Source organism: Pleurodeles waltl, chromosome 3_2, assembly GCF_031143425.1.
Source record: "Pleurodeles waltl isolate 20211129_DDA chromosome 3_2, aPleWal1.hap1.20221129, whole genome shotgun sequence".
NCBI lineage: Eukaryota > Metazoa > Chordata > Amphibia > Caudata > Salamandridae > Pleurodeles > Pleurodeles waltl.
Window position 1 is genome coordinate 16,008,230 of NC_090441.1, and position 18,357 is coordinate 16,026,586.

The window sequence follows — 18,357 nt, forward strand, 5'->3', positions numbered from 1 at the left end:
GGGTGGGGGATGAAATAGTGAGAGATTTGACTTACCAGAGTCCATTCCTCCTGCTACTCCTGCGAGGCCCTCAGGATGCAGAATCGCTAAGACCTGCTCCTCCCATGTTCTTAGTTGTGGGGTAGGAGATGGGGGTCCACCACCAGTCCGCTGAACCGCAAGATGGTGTCTTGAGACCACGGAACGCACCTTCCCCGTAGGTCGTTCCACCTCTTCCTGATGTCATCCCTATTTCTTGGGTGCTGTCCCACTGCGTTGACCCTGTCCACTATTCGTCGCCATAGCTCCATCTTCCTAGCAATGGAGGTGTGCTGCACCTGTGATCCGAATAGCTGTGGCTCTAACCGGACGATTTCCTCCACCATGACCCTGAGCTCGCCCTCCGAGAACCTGGGGTGTCTTTGCCGTGCAATGGGGTGGTGTGGGTGAGGTGTGTGTGGTATAAGTGTGCTGATATGTAGTGGTGTGTAGTGTGAGGTGCGTGGAAGTTATGTGGGTGATGGTGTTGTGTGCCTGTGGATGCTAGTTTGTTGATGGTGGTGTCTCTCTCTGGCCTTCTCTCTGTGATTCTGGTCGTAGGGGTTTGTGGGTGATGTGGGTGTGTGTTTTATATGGTATTGGGTGTGTGGGAGTGGTGTGTGTATGTGTATCAGGTGTATGTATTTCGATTTGTCCAATGTGGCAGTGTTTTGTAAAAGTGTGTGTATTTTGAGCGCAGCGGTGTGTACCGCCAATGGAATACAGCTGTTGAAAGACCACCGCGTGGATTCATGGGTCGTGATAGTGTGGGCGTATTTCTGTTGGCGTGACGGTGGAGGTTTTGTTTTCACCAGTTTATCACTGACCTTTGGTGTGGCGGACTTGTGTGGGTGTCTGAATTTTGGCCGATTCCGTGCTGTGGGTCATAATAGCTGTGGCGGATTTCTCCGGGCGCGGCGGTGTGTTGGCGGTGTTCTGCACGGTGGTAAGGGGCTTTTACCGCCAATGTTGTAATGACCGCCACGGTTTCCTCACACCCATGTATTATTAATTTGAATCAATCACGTTTTATTAAGGATAGACTAGCATTTGATAATGCTAAAATGTATTATAATATTATATTAAAAGCTGTGAATATGAATGTCATTCTTGCAGCCCTTTCTTTAGATGCTGAAAAGGTGTTTGACTTCAAGGACTTCAAATCGTATCATTTTTACTTTATACTATAATACTAAGCTAGTCCTAGTCCTCTTCTCTGCTGCATGGTTCTCACTAAAGCATTTCCTCTACTTCGGTTACCATGGAAAAAGTTTTATTACCAGATTTTTCTTTCAAAGAGGTAACATGTTTAAGTGGCCTAGTAGTAGTAAGGCATCTCTCCTAAAGATTTCTTTGTCCTTGATACAATAATTTTTGTTTTACAAATCTTCTTCATTACCTGTCTTCAATTCCTTGTGTCACTGGAACAATACATTTGTAAAGATGCGTAATAGATCATTGTGGCAGACTAACAGGAGATATAGGGATATTTCTGAGAGTAATCAAATAATTTATATGAAATGTATTATTTCTTTTGATACCCTTTGATCCAAACTTATATTCCCAACTTCATTTCATAAGGAATACTAACTTATTTATAACACTCTCTCAGAGCCTATTTTCAAGACACCTGACTCACTTACCTTAGATTCTAATACTGATTGTAATTTATATAATCCAGTAGGGAACGCTTCTATTCCTAAAGCTACCCTGATTATATAAACCTTGTTCAACAACTGATCTCAGTCAGACCAGAATCTCAGGCCGAACTTGCTTGGGAACATGATCTATGTGTTACAATGGGTATTCAACCTTGGAACTGTATTTGGTCTGGGGGCCTAATTTATATGCTGGTGGAAATGGTACTCCATCGCAATGGCCACCAACATAATGGGTGGCACACCTGATTTAAATGTGGGTGGACCTTTGGTGTTATAATGGCAGAGACTACTCTATCTCTGCCATGGTCATACCCCTCCAACGGCCCGACAGAGTAATTTAAATGGGTGGACGTACAGGTCAGATTTTACTGCCCACCACTGTCAGGAAAACCCTGGTGGTAAGGGGAAGTAAAAACTGCAAAATGTCCCTCTCACCATGGAAGATAACTCCCATGGCTGGAGGGCGTTTTTTTATTTATTATTATTTTTAAAAACATAATCCCACTTTATGGTTTATTTTTGGAGAAAAAAAAGTAAATTTGGTGAACAGCTCTGTCATGTTTGATAGAGCCGTACAGCAGAGTTACAACATATTGGCAGGAACCACCTTGATGTTGGTTCCTTCAATGCTTGAAATGTCCACCGGCCTGATGGACATTTCAAATTTTAGTCCCCGGGATCGCTGCTAGGGCAACTGAATAATTCATTGTGTCGCCCTGACAACCACATTTTAAATCAGGCTCTAAGTTCTCTTAAAAATTGGTTATATAACTCAGACTGTATTTTTCATTCACAACAGACTCCTTTCCACACCTTTTACAATATGTAAATTTATTGATTCTGAAAATGGACTTTGCTAATCATGTAAAGACAAAAGAGGTACTCTGTTTAATTTGTTATTTGACCATAAAATTTTCCATGAACTTTCTCATAACATTTGAGAATGTATGTGGTGTAAATATAATCGTATATATGTAACTATTTTTCAGTATTCCTATGAATATATTATAGTTGGTTCCATAATCTTTCTTAAGGACATTTGTTTAACAAAATATTGTTGATTTATTTATTGCAGTAGCCTTCATACAATTACTTCTTATTGCAAGGATTTAACAAAATGATCACATTGCTCTTGCTTGAATGAGATTTGTGACAGTTGATACTCCAGCTGCTCTTACTTATCAGAATAAGATAAAAAAAGATGTTTTGGTTACCTTTTTCCAACTTCGTTTACTGTCAATGTATACAGTAAAAATGTAAATTAATGATATGTTTTGTCTGTAAATATCTCTTTTAATGGATATTTCTCCATAAATATAATATTTTCTATTTTGACTTAGTATGTTTATATTTTATATTTCAACTTTCACTGTGTCTCTCTCTAACTTATTCTCTTATTATTTCTCTGTACATCTTTTGTTTGTTTCTTTTTACTTAATATTTCTATTTTGTAATTTATAAAATATTATGTTAAAATATTTGTTAGTCCTGCATTTATGTGATCTATCCAAAGATTATTGCCTTGAACATTGAGTGGTCTACAATGCCACCTACTCACCCTTCCTCCATTCATTTTCAATTTGCTTTGTTACCAGCATGTACTTCTCCATTTTATAAAATGAAAAGAATTATTATGTTGCTCACCATTGACATTTTTTATACCATATGACTTACCTGTTGCTGTGAAAAGTACAGCTCTTGGCTGGAGAAATTAATGTGGTGGTAATGCCGGTCACATTTTTAGAAACCCCTGGGCAACCTAAAGAGAAATGGTACCGATGGGTTATAAAGGTTTTGAAATGCATATTATTGGTATTGATGGAGGAGAATACAGTGTGCAGTGCAAACAAGCACTTCTTTACAATTGTTTAGGAGCTGAAGGGAGGTGATTGCTGAATAATATTACACCAGGTCAGAAACCAAAAGGATTAGCAGAGGGGGATATTTACATTGAAGCAAATTTAAGAATGGAACAGCATTATTATGGAAATGTATAGTTTCTATTTTAGATATCAAGCACCTAGTGAATATATTTAGGCATGTGCAACGACATTGCACAGGTTGACATCCATATGCGCTTTTATTAATCCGGATGAATGATATGGGACTAAGACGTCATGCGTACCACATGTTTCAAAGCACAAGATAATTTGTTGTCTCATAAGAATCCCATACTTGATAAAGTTATTGGTACCATTAAACAATTTGAGAGATCTGCTAAAGGCGTACAAATGCTTAAAAAACCTGAATGAGGTGAATACGGTAAGAGCCAAAACCGCATCTGGGAATGAAAACAAAAAGTATAAAGGGAAAACAGGTACATTCACACCCCAAAGCAGAAGATAACCACCACAACAAATGTTATCAATGAGGATCTCTTATTCACATGGCATCCTGCAATAATTGTCCAGCATTTGTAAAGAAATGCTGCAAGTGTGGCAGAAAATACCATTTTGCAAAGGTCTGTTGAGCTACTATTGACCCAAAGAATGTTTTCACAATTCATGACGAAGGAGATGAAACTTTTAGTAATGACAAGCAGTTAGAGGATCTAGTCTCGCTTGTAGCCTTATTAGATAAACACACAGCAGAAGACCAACCAAGATGCATTGTGCATCTTAACAAGCAGGAAGTGGATATCTTGGTTGTCACAGCTCCATGCATTACCATCATATCTAAGGATGATTACCTCAATTTAATGAGTAAGGAGCCACTCCAACTCAGTCGCATTGCCCCTGGTGGGTACAGCAGACATAAAATAAAATTGGAAGGATATTATTTGAATATGAAATTCCAAAACAGATGTAAAAATACATGTAGTGGACATTGGAATCAACATGTTGGGCTGGTCTGAACACCAGAAACTTAAGATGCTATTAAAAACGTGCATGTATTCCAGATAACCAACTTAGACTTAGAAAAGATTTTGCATGATTATAGTAGACTATTACTGAGGATTTTTTAAAGGATTCCAACTTTCCATCAAGCTGAAGGATGCAGCCATTCCAGTCAAGCAACAAGTACAAAATGTACCATTATCAGCACACATAGAAGTTGACATGGTATTGAAACTGTGGCTTGAAGAAAGAGTAATTAAGCCTCTCATTACCGTTCTAGCTTACTTTAGAAAATCCACTGCAACTTAAGTTCTGCAAATCTTACTTCACTGAAATAGCTCTTGTTCAGATCTCAACATTCCTCATCTCTGCCCATCACAATCAAGTCTTTCATTCTTATTTTTCCTTAACACTCTTCTGCACTTGAGACAGTTGCCTTCTCTTCCTTGTTCGTAACGATGTCTCTTTATGTATCATAGGGAATGTGTCCTCTTTTTTTAACATCTCATTTGATCCTCCTTTCACCTTTTTAGCCATTTTTTCATTTGCTTGGTAATTCATGTTGTAGATGCCTACTTCACTGCTAGTAATGTACATCAAAGCAAATTCCTAAGACCATTTCTTTCCATCCTTCATGTCACTTTTCCTGGTTACATAGGGCGTGATTTAGAGTTTGGTGGATGAGTTACTCCATCACAAATGTGACGGATATTCTCTCAGATGTATTACGATTTCCTTAGGCTATAATGGGATTGTAATATAGCAGATGGGATATCTGTCATGTTTAAGATGGAGTAACACCCTTTAAATCAGGCCCATAATCTCCTCCTTTAACTTTTCATGTCAAATATAGACCAATAACACTCAAATTCTTTTCTCTTTCTTCGCACCCTTTCTCCAAACCAATATTTCCAAATGCCAGAGCTGCTGTCTAGTCACATATGTTGAACTGTTCCAAGAAGAAAATCCTTTTTGCCCCCACATGAAGAACTGTCTCCCTCTCTTCCATATATTGGACACTCTGGACACCCTCAAACCCTCTAAACCTCTATCACAGGAATGAATCAAGAACTCTACCATTTGCCCAGAGTACACCATGTAACTGGCCACCACTGACAGCACATTTCAACTGATAAATATTGAAAAAACTTCAGTAGCACCTACTAGTAAGTGCCTAACCAATCAATTAGTAATGAGCACGCGTTAATTTTACAACAACTGACCGGGTATGGCTCCTTACTTACCTATACTCGCCATGTGGCAAAAATCATAAGCTGTCAACTTTAATATTATTCAACCTGCCTCACTGCTGTGGCACCAGTATGTTGGTTATCAGCCACAAACTGCAGAGTAAAAGGAGTTTATGCTGGCACTAAGAGGCAGAGCCAGGGCTGTCTGCCCTTATCTTGAGAAACTTTCTCTACTCCAGAACGACTCAACACCAAACATCTTTTTGTTTACCTGTGATCTTTTCAAACATCTAGAACTACACAGACTATAGGTCCTGCCTGCCAAAACATTAACTAGAAAGAGCTCAAATCCTTTCTGCCCGAATCATCAACTTGAAGGGGTCCAATCATCATTAAAATCTCTTTAACAGGTGTCAGTCAAAGGATCATATTAAACGGCCTCTGCACTAGTGCATACAACCTTGCATGGCACAACCCAAAACTACCTGTCAAAACTATTAATTCCATACCACCCAACCAGATGCCTAATGTTGGCCTACTAACGCCTTCTCACTACTCCTGCCAAGATTGAAATTGATTGGGGCCAGGTCTCTGCACCAAGAAGACTCCTCTATTTGTAACTTACCATCACTGTATCCTCATCTTGAATACCAGCATCAGGTTCATCCTCAAGTAATTGATGACGTACCTCCTCCTCCAATGAGTATAATTGGCCTGTTCTTCATCCTCTCCTTTACTTCAGCATTTTGTAACATACATTTGTCACATAGAAGTTATATAAAAGAGCAAAATAAAAATATTTAATTCATCTCAATAACCCATCTGGTTCTCAATGTGCTACTAACCTTCATCTCCTTTCCTTAGTCAGCTCCTCATGCACCATCTCAAGTGTTCAGATCATGTTTAATTCTTTGGCACTTTTCTCTGGAATGTCTTCAATTACAAACTGCTTCCATATTTCTGTGCAAAATGTGCAATTTCATTCACCATGAGCTTTAAGTTTCAAATTATGTTTATGACTTGGTTGTTCCATTCTAGTTTTCCCATAACTAAATTCCCAGGAAGAAGATTGAATTAACATTACTACACTTTGGGCCTGGTGCACTATTAGTCTATTCGCAAAAAGTGGTTGCAAATTGCACACTGACTTTTTGCTAAGCAGTAACTGACCAATGTACAATAGGTCGGTTCACAAAATGCAGAATCGCAGGGGGTCGTAGAAAGACCTGCCTAATTAATATTCATTAGGCAGGTTGCAAAATGCAACCCCCTGAGATTGTCTTAAATCACAGGGATGGTGACCTACAATGAACTGAAAGACCAACATCCCTATGATTACATTTCAAATGGAAAACCTTTTTCTCATAACAGCAAACTGTGTTCCTTAAAGGAACCAGTTTTGCTTCTTCAAGAAACAACATTTTGGAAAACTTCAGAGAGAGCAGTCAGTGGGCCATTGGACCACTGCCTGCTCCCTAGTAGGCTGCAAACACAACTCCCAAAGGGGAAGGGGTCTTAGGACGACACCTTTCCCTTTTGCGAATCAGTTACCCCAACATGGGTAATAACTCATCTATGATTTACATTCACACATACGGTCGTAAACACTGATACATTCATTTCAGAATCAGAAGTAGGAAAGGGATTCCCCTTTCACACCCTCTCCTATTTGCTACTAGGAAAGGATTGCAAAAGTCCTCTTACAGGATGGAAAGAATTTTGCAACTCGTTAAAGGACTTTTCTTCATAAATGAAAACCCGTTTGCAATAAAAAAAAAACCTCTTGGTTTGTGAATGGCAGAATTTGCAATCGCAAAAGGGCTTTGTATATAGGGCCCTTTATTCCTTGGTAATTCCCATTCTGGCATCTGGGTGAAGGCAGATCTTTTCTTAATTTAGCTCCTGTCTAATACCATGATTTTAGATTTGTGGCATTCATTTTCGCTTTATTTATCTTACATTAATTGTTCACTACTCTGAATTCTGCTTTAATTGTATTTTCATTCTGGCAACAACGAAGGAGTGATTGAATCAGGGCCCCAAACATCCTCAGGACCCCAAACATCCCCACCTTTTCGGACATCTAAACATGCCTCTAGTACTTCTCTATGTGTATGACCTTGGTATAGGAAAAACAGCATCTGAGTTGACTTTGGTCTACATTTCTGAAATGGACATTGCAGACAATCTTCTTCTAAAGAACATAATCTACAGCATGTAACAGAAGGTACAACACTGATTCAGAACTGAAGTAGCTAAGATGCTAAAGTTGGGAGCTACTGGATCAAAATAGGACTCTCCTTCAATCCCCTTATACTCCTAAGTGCCTGAGAGCAAGCCTCCAAAAATTGCTCAAAGACCCAATTAGCCTTCCAGTCACTATAAACCCACTCCCTTCCTCACCCCATCCCATACCTCTTCCCTCTAGTTCCACTTATCTAACTCTCTCATCTTCTCTTTCTCTTTCTTCTTTCTTCTTTCTCTGCACACTCGGACTATAGAAATTCTTTAGATCAGACTGTGCAAGAGTTAATATAATAAATATATTATTGTTTATCTGCTCATCACCATCCACCTAAATAACTTATCTAGTCTATGAAATCACAAGTTATTTAAGGTTTACGAGTAACTATTCATGTACCTTATAATATACACACTTACAAACTTGTTTTCCCCTCTATGTTTTTATTTCTGTATCCGAATAAAAAATCTCTAATAAAACTTTCTGAAATTGAAAGGTCACTGGACTATCTTAGTTGTATTAGTCCCAAGCGAGAGTAGATGGACCTACATTTTAATATGGGGTATTGAGGTCCTGGCAAGGTGACTGATGCTGATTGCCATCTGCTTTCTACTAGGGTTTGGAGAGGCTGCGAACAGGAAATGTCCTGTAACACATTTAATTTGATGTGTGGGTATTGGATTGGCAAATTACCCTTACTCAAATTCCAAGAGACAAATCACATGCTAGTCCCCAGATGACCTCCAGAAAATTAAGATTGTGCCCTTTGGGTCAAAACAATTACTGTGGCAGGAGCGGGGCTCCAGGACAACAATGAAGTTATGAGCCCAGTGGTCTTTGCTGCCCTCTCTAACAAAGCACCCAAAGCATCATTTAGCTGACTCCTTGGCTTTAGGAGACCCAATATCTTATTAGAAGAGGCTGTCCTGAGTGCAAAATCCTGAATGGAAAAGTTGGATCACTGAGTAAATGAGAAGTAGTCACCAAGAGTACTGGGGCCACATGTACGTAGCCTTTTGCACGTCACAAACTGTGAATAGGGCCGTTTGCGACGTGCAAAATGCACTGTGACATGTTCCAAACCATTGTTGCGATTCAGTAAACTAGTTACCGAATCCCAAAAAGGGATGGCAAGTCGCAATTAGGAAGGGGTGTTCCCTTCCTAATTGTGACTCACAGTCCCATATATGATTGTTTTGCGACCGCGAATGCGGTCGCAAAACAATCAGTTAGCACCAGTGTCACACTGGTGCTAACCCATTCGAAAACGGGAAGGGGTCCCCATGGGACCCCCTTCCCCATTGTGAATATCAGTAAAAAAAAAATTTCCGTAAGACCACTGCCTGCTCTGAAAAAATGAAACGAAAACGTTTCATATTTTGTTTTTGAAATGCATCCCGTTTTCCTTTAAGGAAAACGGGCTGCATTTAAAAAATCTGCTTTATTTAAAAGCAGCCACAGATATGGTGGTCTGCTGTCTCCAGCAGGCCACCATCCCTGTGAGGGCCGCCATTCCCATGGGGGTCGCAAATTGTGACCTACCTCATGAATAGTCATGAGGTGGGCATTTGTGACCCCCCTTGCGACTCACAAATAGTGTCATTGACACTATGCAACATACGGTTTTGCGACTCGCAATTTGTGAGTCGCAAAACCAAACCTTGATACATGTAGCCCCTGGTTCTTTTAACCCGGCACCCCGATAGTTGCCTGGGACGACATGAACCATCATAGGAATCTCTTACAGTCAGGGCGGGGTGCCCTATTGCCAGTGTGTCTCTTTAACATAACAGAACCTGTATTTGTAAGGTGGTTGTTCGCCCCTTCAGCCATATTGGCACAGGATAATGGATGATTATTCTTTTAGAATGGATATTACCGCTTTAAAAATATAAGCAGCGTGTTTTACTTGCTTATTGTCACTCGAAAGTGTTCTTTTTAATGCTGTAATCGAAGTAACATTCCTTTTGTTAGAAAAATGTTTACGTTCAATTATCCTTTTCCAAGAAAAAGAGCTACATGTGATGTGCAGTAGGTGAAAGCTACATTTAAATGTTTTTTCTGAATTTTTGTGTGATTACATTTCATGTATTTGTTGTTTTTATGTAATCTTTCAGAGTTAATTAAAGGGAGCATTCAAGAGGGTTGCCGCAATGCACAACAAAACAGACTGCCAGCAAACAAAGAAACATTCCAGAAAGACTGGGTAAAGAGAATTATTATATTATCTGCACTGGATGGCCCCTTTGAAACTTACCAATGTCACAAATCATATGTAGAAATCATAGATTTTTTTTCATGTGTTACTAACATGACCTTGATGAGGGTGACAAATGACAAAATAGGCGCATAGCTTCTAAAAGCAATCTCTCCCTTTTTTAGGTCTAGCGCGCATGCGCTCTGACGTGTTGTAATCTCTGTGGGCTTTTAACCACACCCACCCGCACACCCTTCACTATCACTTGTTCATGGGGTTGCCTTTCAAAAATCGTTTGGTATCATAGGTAAATGCTTTAAGTTTGTCCCTCCTTGGGGCGTTTTTGTTACCTCCTTGGCCAGCAACCCTGTTACGTGGATAATTGCACTTTTGCTGATACACTTGGCTGTGAGCGAACTTCTTTTTCCTTTTGTGTCTCTCCTTCCCGCTCATGGCAGCCATGGCACTTTGAATTGGCTTGCTTATGTCAACTGTTTTACTTTTCATTTTCAATTTATGTTGCAAGAAAAGTCCAGTTAGGAATTTACAACGCTAATAGCTCTAACTCGAGCAAACGCGAGTCCCATTGCATTGCAAATGCTTGTTAATTTGTGCATCATCAGTGCATAGAATGTATACACTTACTCATTCTTCTTTGCTATTTGGAGGGTAACGTGGAAAATTGTCAGTTGTAGCTGAAAACGCACTGCAAGATGCTGACTTTAACAAACAACATTGTACACTCCTAAACAAAAAAGCACCATTTCTTTATTTTGACCCTCCATATGATCTTTTCAGTCTAAGGCATTTCGGTGAAACGTTAAAGCAGGACCAATACTTTAATGTCATAAGAGGTGGCCTCCAATAACACTTCCAAAAGGCAATAGACGAATAAGGCGTGTGATAGCTATATGGGCATTGGTTGTTGACATAGTGGAGTGCTAGTGTGATGTTGAGCAGGCATGATGGGGGCAGCTGTCCTGCCTGCTCAGATACATTTACTTGTATGTACCTTGCCAAAATGTATTATTGATAATGGTGCTTGTTATGGTAGAGGATAACTAAAAAAACAAGTTATTAGTGTGGTTGTGTGTGGGTGTGAGAAGTGAGTGATAGGGCCCCATCTTTGTCAGTGACCCTTGGGAGGGAAAGTGTGAGTCAAAGATGCTCAACAATCACTATGGAGTGAAAAACGAGGTAATGAGCGAGAAGTAGAGTGTTTGAAAGGCTTGGAGGGAGGGTATGGGACATTTAAGGGTGTCAGTGCTTTCAGAGAAATAAAAAAAATGAAAAGTAAAAATCATTCTTGAAGCCGTTCCAACATATCTAAGCTATGAAGTATATGTAGGTTGTACAGAAAAGAGCTTGCAAATGTAGGTCTATCATTGACATTGTTTGCCCTGGGCTTGTTAATGATGACAGCGGCAATCATCCTTTACCAGCTACCTGCAAATCCCTTGCCACGTATGAATTGGTGGCGACATTCAACATACAATTTGTGCATAGCGCTGGAAGCATGGTGGTGGGGACCACTAATTCAGAGAAAGCAGAAATCCTATATTTTCCTCACCCTATGGCAGAGGTCTTCAAACTTTTTCTCTCTGAGCCACCCTACCCAAAATATTTTTACGTCAGGCACCCTGTCTACCAAACTCCTGACAGGGTGGCCGCCGCCTTTGTGGCGACCTCCCCGCCAGAGTTATTAGGAGTTTGACGCTAGGTTGGCGGGCGGAAACTCAGGTTTCCGCCCGCCGGCCTAATGGGAAACAGGCTACAGCATTGGCTCCGGCTCGTAATTGAATTGGCTGCAATGCAGTAGCCAGCAGGGTGCACCAGCACCCTCGCAATGTTCACTGTCGGCAAAACAGACAGTGAACATTGCAGTGGTCCCTGCACTGCCAATGCCAAGTGCATGGGCAGTGCAGAGGCACCCCTGTGGCCCCATGAACCTGTTCTCCGCCAGGGCAGTGCTGCCCTGGCGGATTACGATCTCCGCCACCGCCAGGCCTTCGTGCTCATCTATCCTGGCGGAGCTGACGGTTCCCTGGCAGTCCACATCAGAGGTGGTCCTGACCACCACCGCGAGTGTGGCAGTCTATAAACCACCACTATCGTAATGAGGCCCTAAATGTGAGATATATAAAAGAGCCAAACACATAAAAAACTGAACTAAGCAAAAAACACAACTTCCTTTCACCTCTTCCCCACCAAATCTGGCCATCACTCTCTTCTTGAAACAGATTGTCAGGCCCTTTCAGTAAAAATGAGCGCTCATGTATGGCCCACGTCATCCCTAATGCTCCTCCTATGTCTAATTGTAAAGTAAGACAGTTCTAAGTCTGAAGCAGTGGGCCCCTCCCATCTTCCTTTTTTCTATCTCCCTGAAGCCTAATGCTATGATGTCTCCTCTGCTACAATTATCCCCTTTCTTGGGCCATTGATCCGATGCTGATAACAACACTGGCACAGGGGTGCACTGAGCCCTAATGCAAGAAAGAAATGAGCAAAGCAGCCATAATAGGGCTTTTGTTGGGTGCGCACACCCCTGGGTACTGGTGCCACTATACCTGCAGCACCAATGATGCCTACTCCTCTGCTTATTCCAATGGCCTTTGTTCTTGGCCTGAGATCCAAAGTAGACTGTTTGCCCCTTTCGTTAAAAAAAGGGGGGGACATATTGATATCCCCCGTGTTTCTTGTAATCTGGGCCCCAATGCTAACAAGGAAAATGCCTTCCCACCCCTTTGCGCTAGTACTACACCCATTATTAGAGTGCAGTGGGCCCTCACACCAGTGTCCCAGTGCCAGTGCACCTGCTGCACTAATTGTACTGATGGGCTTTTTTAAAAAATGAGACTGCATTTATCAACGCCTTCTTCAGGGCATCTCTCTGAGGAAGGGGGAAGCTGTCTCATTTATAAAAGGAAAAAACAAATTGCACATAGTGCCACCTCTTCTGGGCCATCTGTTGGACGCTATCCATAGATTTCACTCCTTTACTTTTTCTCCTAGGCCACTAACCAGAAACCCTACAGGCCTGGATGATCAGGCCTCTCAATATGACCCTTTTGGCCTCCTCACTTCCATCATTTTGATTCACCTGAAAGGACATCTGCATGTAAACAGAGACCAAAGTTGGCAGGGTGTATGAGGACTAAGGTGCCCATGTGTTTTTAATTTTACAAAACTTTTTGTTAAAAACAACAATCCCAGATTTGTTAATGGGGACCTGGAGGTACCTCTGTGTGAGAGTTAAAAGGCCGTAAAGCAAGAAGTGTAGTTAGCCCACCCTTAAACCCTGTTTTTGAAATATATAAAGTCCAAATCCGAGGTGCAGCATTATATGGAGCAGAGCTCTGGGGGTTTCATAGGCAGATGGATGCCCTACAAACTAAAGAGAATCATTTTATTAGATATATAACTAGGCTGGGGAAGGGCACGCCCAAGACCCCCCCTTAGACTCGATTTTGGAACAAACAGCATTAAAGATATAGCAGGTCTGAAACCTCTTTTATACTGGATCCGATTTTTGAGAAAAGGAAGAATTGGCTCCCTTCCGAGAGGCAATTAAAGAATTTACTAAGATCTTGTGTAGCTGGAAAAAGGTTAGCTGGTTAAGGGAGATGAAATTGGCCTGGGACAAACTGTCTCTCCCCCTTTTTTGGGAGAGGCCGGAGCTGATTCCCACTAATGCCAGTTCATTAGTTAAGCAAAAGTATTGGGAGAAGGCTAGCGAGGAGATCCTCCAGAGCAATGGGGTGAGTTCTTGATGGCCAAACAAGAACCAAGCCCTGAGCAATTCTTGGATTTGGCCATACCTGCCCATGCTCGTGCCCTATTCCTCCAATTTAGATATGTAACCTTACCAGTTAACAGTTTCACTGCCCGATGGCTGAAAAACAGCTCAGAGGCTAAAAAATGTTTACACTGTAATACGTGTGAGGAAACCATTGAACACGTCTTCTTCTTTTGTCCTCTGTATAAAAACCCAAGGGGAAGATGGATTATTCCCCTTTGTAAAGCTTTGCTATTATATGACCGAGCCAATGCTTACAGAATATGTAAATACGATTCGTCCACTCTGGTAGTAAGTGCGGTAAACAAGTTCCTATCAGCAGCTTGGTCCATTCGTCACAGGGCTATTTTAATCTCAGATTTCTAACACTACGCTGGATTTTAGAAATATTGGGGACCTATAGCGGGGCTTGTTTCAGGGGAGGCTTCTTTCCTATTTAGTGTCTCTGTTTTTTATGGTCTCAGCTATGATATTTTTGAATTAGATTTTTTCCTTATTTATAGTGTCAAATCAGTATAATAAATAGCATTTGTGCTTGGGCCTTTGTGCTTGAATAGTTTTTTTTGTTTTTAATACATTTCAGTTTATATAATCATGACTGGCGTTTTAACAGTTTATAAGCGGAGATTATAGGTAAGGGCTGATGATTGGATTTTAGATTTAGCACCCTCTAGAGCCCTAAAAAGTTTTTCTTCCAACATCCATGTACTGTTGTATTGTTGTCTGTCTGTACGTACATATTTGATTTACACCCTGCTTTGGCCGAGAGATACACTGCTGCTTGCTCATTCAGGGAAGTTGCACAGAGTATAAACTGTCTTGATATTTCACGCGATATCCCCGATGACAAACTTCATGCATTACATCTTCACACTTCTATCTATGGAGGTGCCTTATGAGTCAATTCCAATGTTTGCTTATAATGTGATTTAATATGGATGTACTACCGCCCCTTTGGGAAGTCTGCGATTTGGAATTTTGCGTAGGAGCTTTATATCCTGGGGGTCATGTAGAAATGCCTAAATGCTTGTATGGGGCTGTGCAGAACTGCTCATGATTCTATGAATCTATGAACTTATGTGATCGTTTGCACTGCATTTGATATGTTTTAAACTGTTTTTATCATCTTTCTTGTAGTTTTGTGAATGTGTATTTTTATTATGTGCTTTAATGGCTTGAGAATAGCCGAATAAAGTTTGATTAGAGTTAAAAGAAGGGGTCTAAACTGATTTAATTTATGGAGTCTCTTGAAGCATCATGGTGACAAACATTATTTATTGTTTAGAGGTAATGTAAGGATGCTGAGTTTTGGAAAGTGTCCTTTTAATGAACTTGTAAAAAACATGCCTTCAATAGGTACAGTCTGGTTAGCCATTACTAACATGTATTCTTTGAAAGTACTTGTTGTATCTTATACAGGGTCACTAGGATTATGAGATTCTGCTGCCAAAGCATGTTTCGCATAATTATGGATTTGCCACATTTGCCAAGTAATCCACCACCTGCAGTATGATCTGCAGGTTTTAACAAAAACAATTTTGGATTAAAAGTTACTAAAACGTGGTGACATGTTTTTGTGCAGTGGAAGCCCTTTGCAAAGTGTAACTGGGCATCTTTCAGTTGCTTATTTCTGTATTTGGTTGTTAAACGTATTAAGGAATTGAAACCTTTGCCCAGACAGTATTACCATGTGAAGAAATGTCAAAATAATGAAGTAATACTAGCAAAAAATGTGCCACTATACCGCATAAGTTGCCCTTTCTTGCCACATAATTTAGCAAACCCTGCCACATAATTTGGTGCTTCCCTGCCCCATAATTCCAGTGGCAGTCTCTCTTATACAATGTGTAATACAATTTTAGAATAATGCCTTACATAGTCATATTGCTTTCTGTTACATACTGGGACCTTATAGCACTATGATACACAGGGCACTATTATTCACTGCACCAACCTGGATTCAAGTCTGTGACTCTCTGGTCTCACATACAGACATCTGCAGTGATCACAATAATCAAGTTTCATAATGTTAACTAGTGCATTTACCATCAATTAATTTAATGCACATTTATTTTACACCTCTTTCTACACTAGTTGTGTGTATTATTTTTAAATGGAGTTGCTATAAACGTGAAAATACAACAACATTCTTAGAATATTTTGTTTTTAGCCAAGCCCTTGACCCCGCCACAACAGGGCCCAGGATCATAGCTGCCTTACTTTTGTATGCACTTTAACTGTCATGTAAATTAAGTCAGCCTTGAAACACGAAAAATAAACAAAATCGCGCTTCCAGGCCATCTTCATTAACAAGTACTTTCTGAGGCATTGGCGCCCCATGCCACGGACCACCAGGAGGGCTTACCCCCCAGTTTGAAGACCTCTACATGGCATTCTTGGGAATTCTTGTCAGGCCTACCTCACATGCCTAGTATGCCAGGTGGAGCCAAGGGGAGCTCCCAGAGCTCCAAGGATGTTGAAATCTCTTCCATCACCTCAGCAGCCGGACGCCAAGTTACAGAATTGCACCTTCTGACAAAAGGGGAATCCGAGGGCTTCCCTTGATGGTCCAGTGTTTATGTGTGTTATTAGTGAAGGAATCCCTTTTTTCTGGGGAGGAAGGTGAAGTACCAGCACACCCCAGGAAAGGTAATTATTTTAGGTTATCATGATTTCTTCAGACCGCTGGTATCTCCTCTTGCATCTGACTTGTAGTCATACCAGTGTGTAGAATTATCCCATGGATTTCCCAGGACCTTGTAGTTTCTGCCAGGTGCTGTTACAACAGAAGGACTGAAGGGCTGTGAAGTGGAACAGGAGCATCAATATGTGGGTGCATTCATTGCCAGCACTCCCCCTAGGTTACATCCACCACTGATCAGCCCCACTATAATGGAGGACAATTACAGCTGGGACTGTATTATGCATTCTGCCTAGGGGGTGCAGTGGGCGTGTGTGTCTGCTTTGTGCACCCTTGGGGTACTATGGTATTACAGAAGGGGGCACAAACAATTGGGCAGCCCCTTCAGTAATATTGATAGTGCTGGTGCCCATGTAGCACCAGTGTTGTCTTGAGAGGACATTCCCTCATTTGAATGGGGGGCCCACAACTATGTGGCGCATTGTCAGTATGCCTTATTCAGGCAGCCGTCTCAAGTTTGAAAAGAAGCTATTATAGACCCCCAGACAACCCCATGCAGGTGAGTACAGTCATCCACTGCACCTACCTGCACAGGGATCTCTGTCCCCTCTTTCTTCAAAAAGTGCAGATGGCTGCCACCTACACTGTGCAACACAGAGCAGTTTGGAAGCAGCCACTCTGTATTTCACTGAATGTGCTGCCCCAGGACATGAATGGGTGTGCGGCTCTCCAGAGTGCAGATAATTGATTGGAATTGTGCACACTATCCCTGTTTAAGGATGCAAATGTGGCACAAGCAAGGACAGTGCACCCTGTCTATAATACAGACCCTGGTGTCTAAGGTGGAGGAAATGGTATGGTGGTAGCAGGGTTTATGCCTTGACTGAGGTGGTGCCTTCATCCTTGTCAATATCTAAGTCTTTGTCACCTACAGGTAAAAGTGCCAATGAAATACATTAGGAGGTTAAGTGCATCCCTAACAGACAAGTTTGAAGTGAGGAAGTCTTCAGTTATTGTCCCTTGCTGACCGAAGACAGAGTGCTGCTAACATCTACTTCACTATATTCTGGAGAAACAAAATGTCTGTTTTCTTGGTTGCCTGATAAACCAAGTGTACTGCCTTAAACTGAATTATTTTATCCACTAAGAGCCAATGGAGTGCTGTTGAGTGGGAGGAGACATACACCTGCTTTGGTAGCCTGACAACTTCTGGGTTATTTTCACCCTCCTAATCTAGGATTTGTTTAATCCCAAATTAAGGCTGTTGCAATAATCTTCCCATCTTCACATGCTACATGTGTGTATGCATGATAGACCTCAAGACTATTTTAAATTAGGCATTTGAAATTGCATGAGCCTGAGTCCAAGGAGCAGCTGAGCCCATGACAAAGTACATTATTTTGCTGGTAGGAGCATCTATGCTTATGGTGCCCTACACATACAACTTTGTATTAGTTTTAAACTTGTACATGTATTACCTTGCTTGAAGAGCAACATTGTTGTTAGTATACAACATTGTTGTTAGTATTCACAAAAAGATAGAAGATTTTCTCTAGTCAAAGGTAAGAGTACATTTCCTTCTGAGGTGGGAGAGCAGGGGAATACCCACAAACATTGGTGGGGTTTAAGGAGAGGGCTTTTATTCACATTGAAAAATATTTACTTGTGGAGAAACATGAGATAAAACAGTTAACTGGCCCTCTTCTGATTTTATTTGTGTGCTAAAAGATATTCTGCTGTGTTTCTACATGTGAAAACTATATTTAACTCTCCCT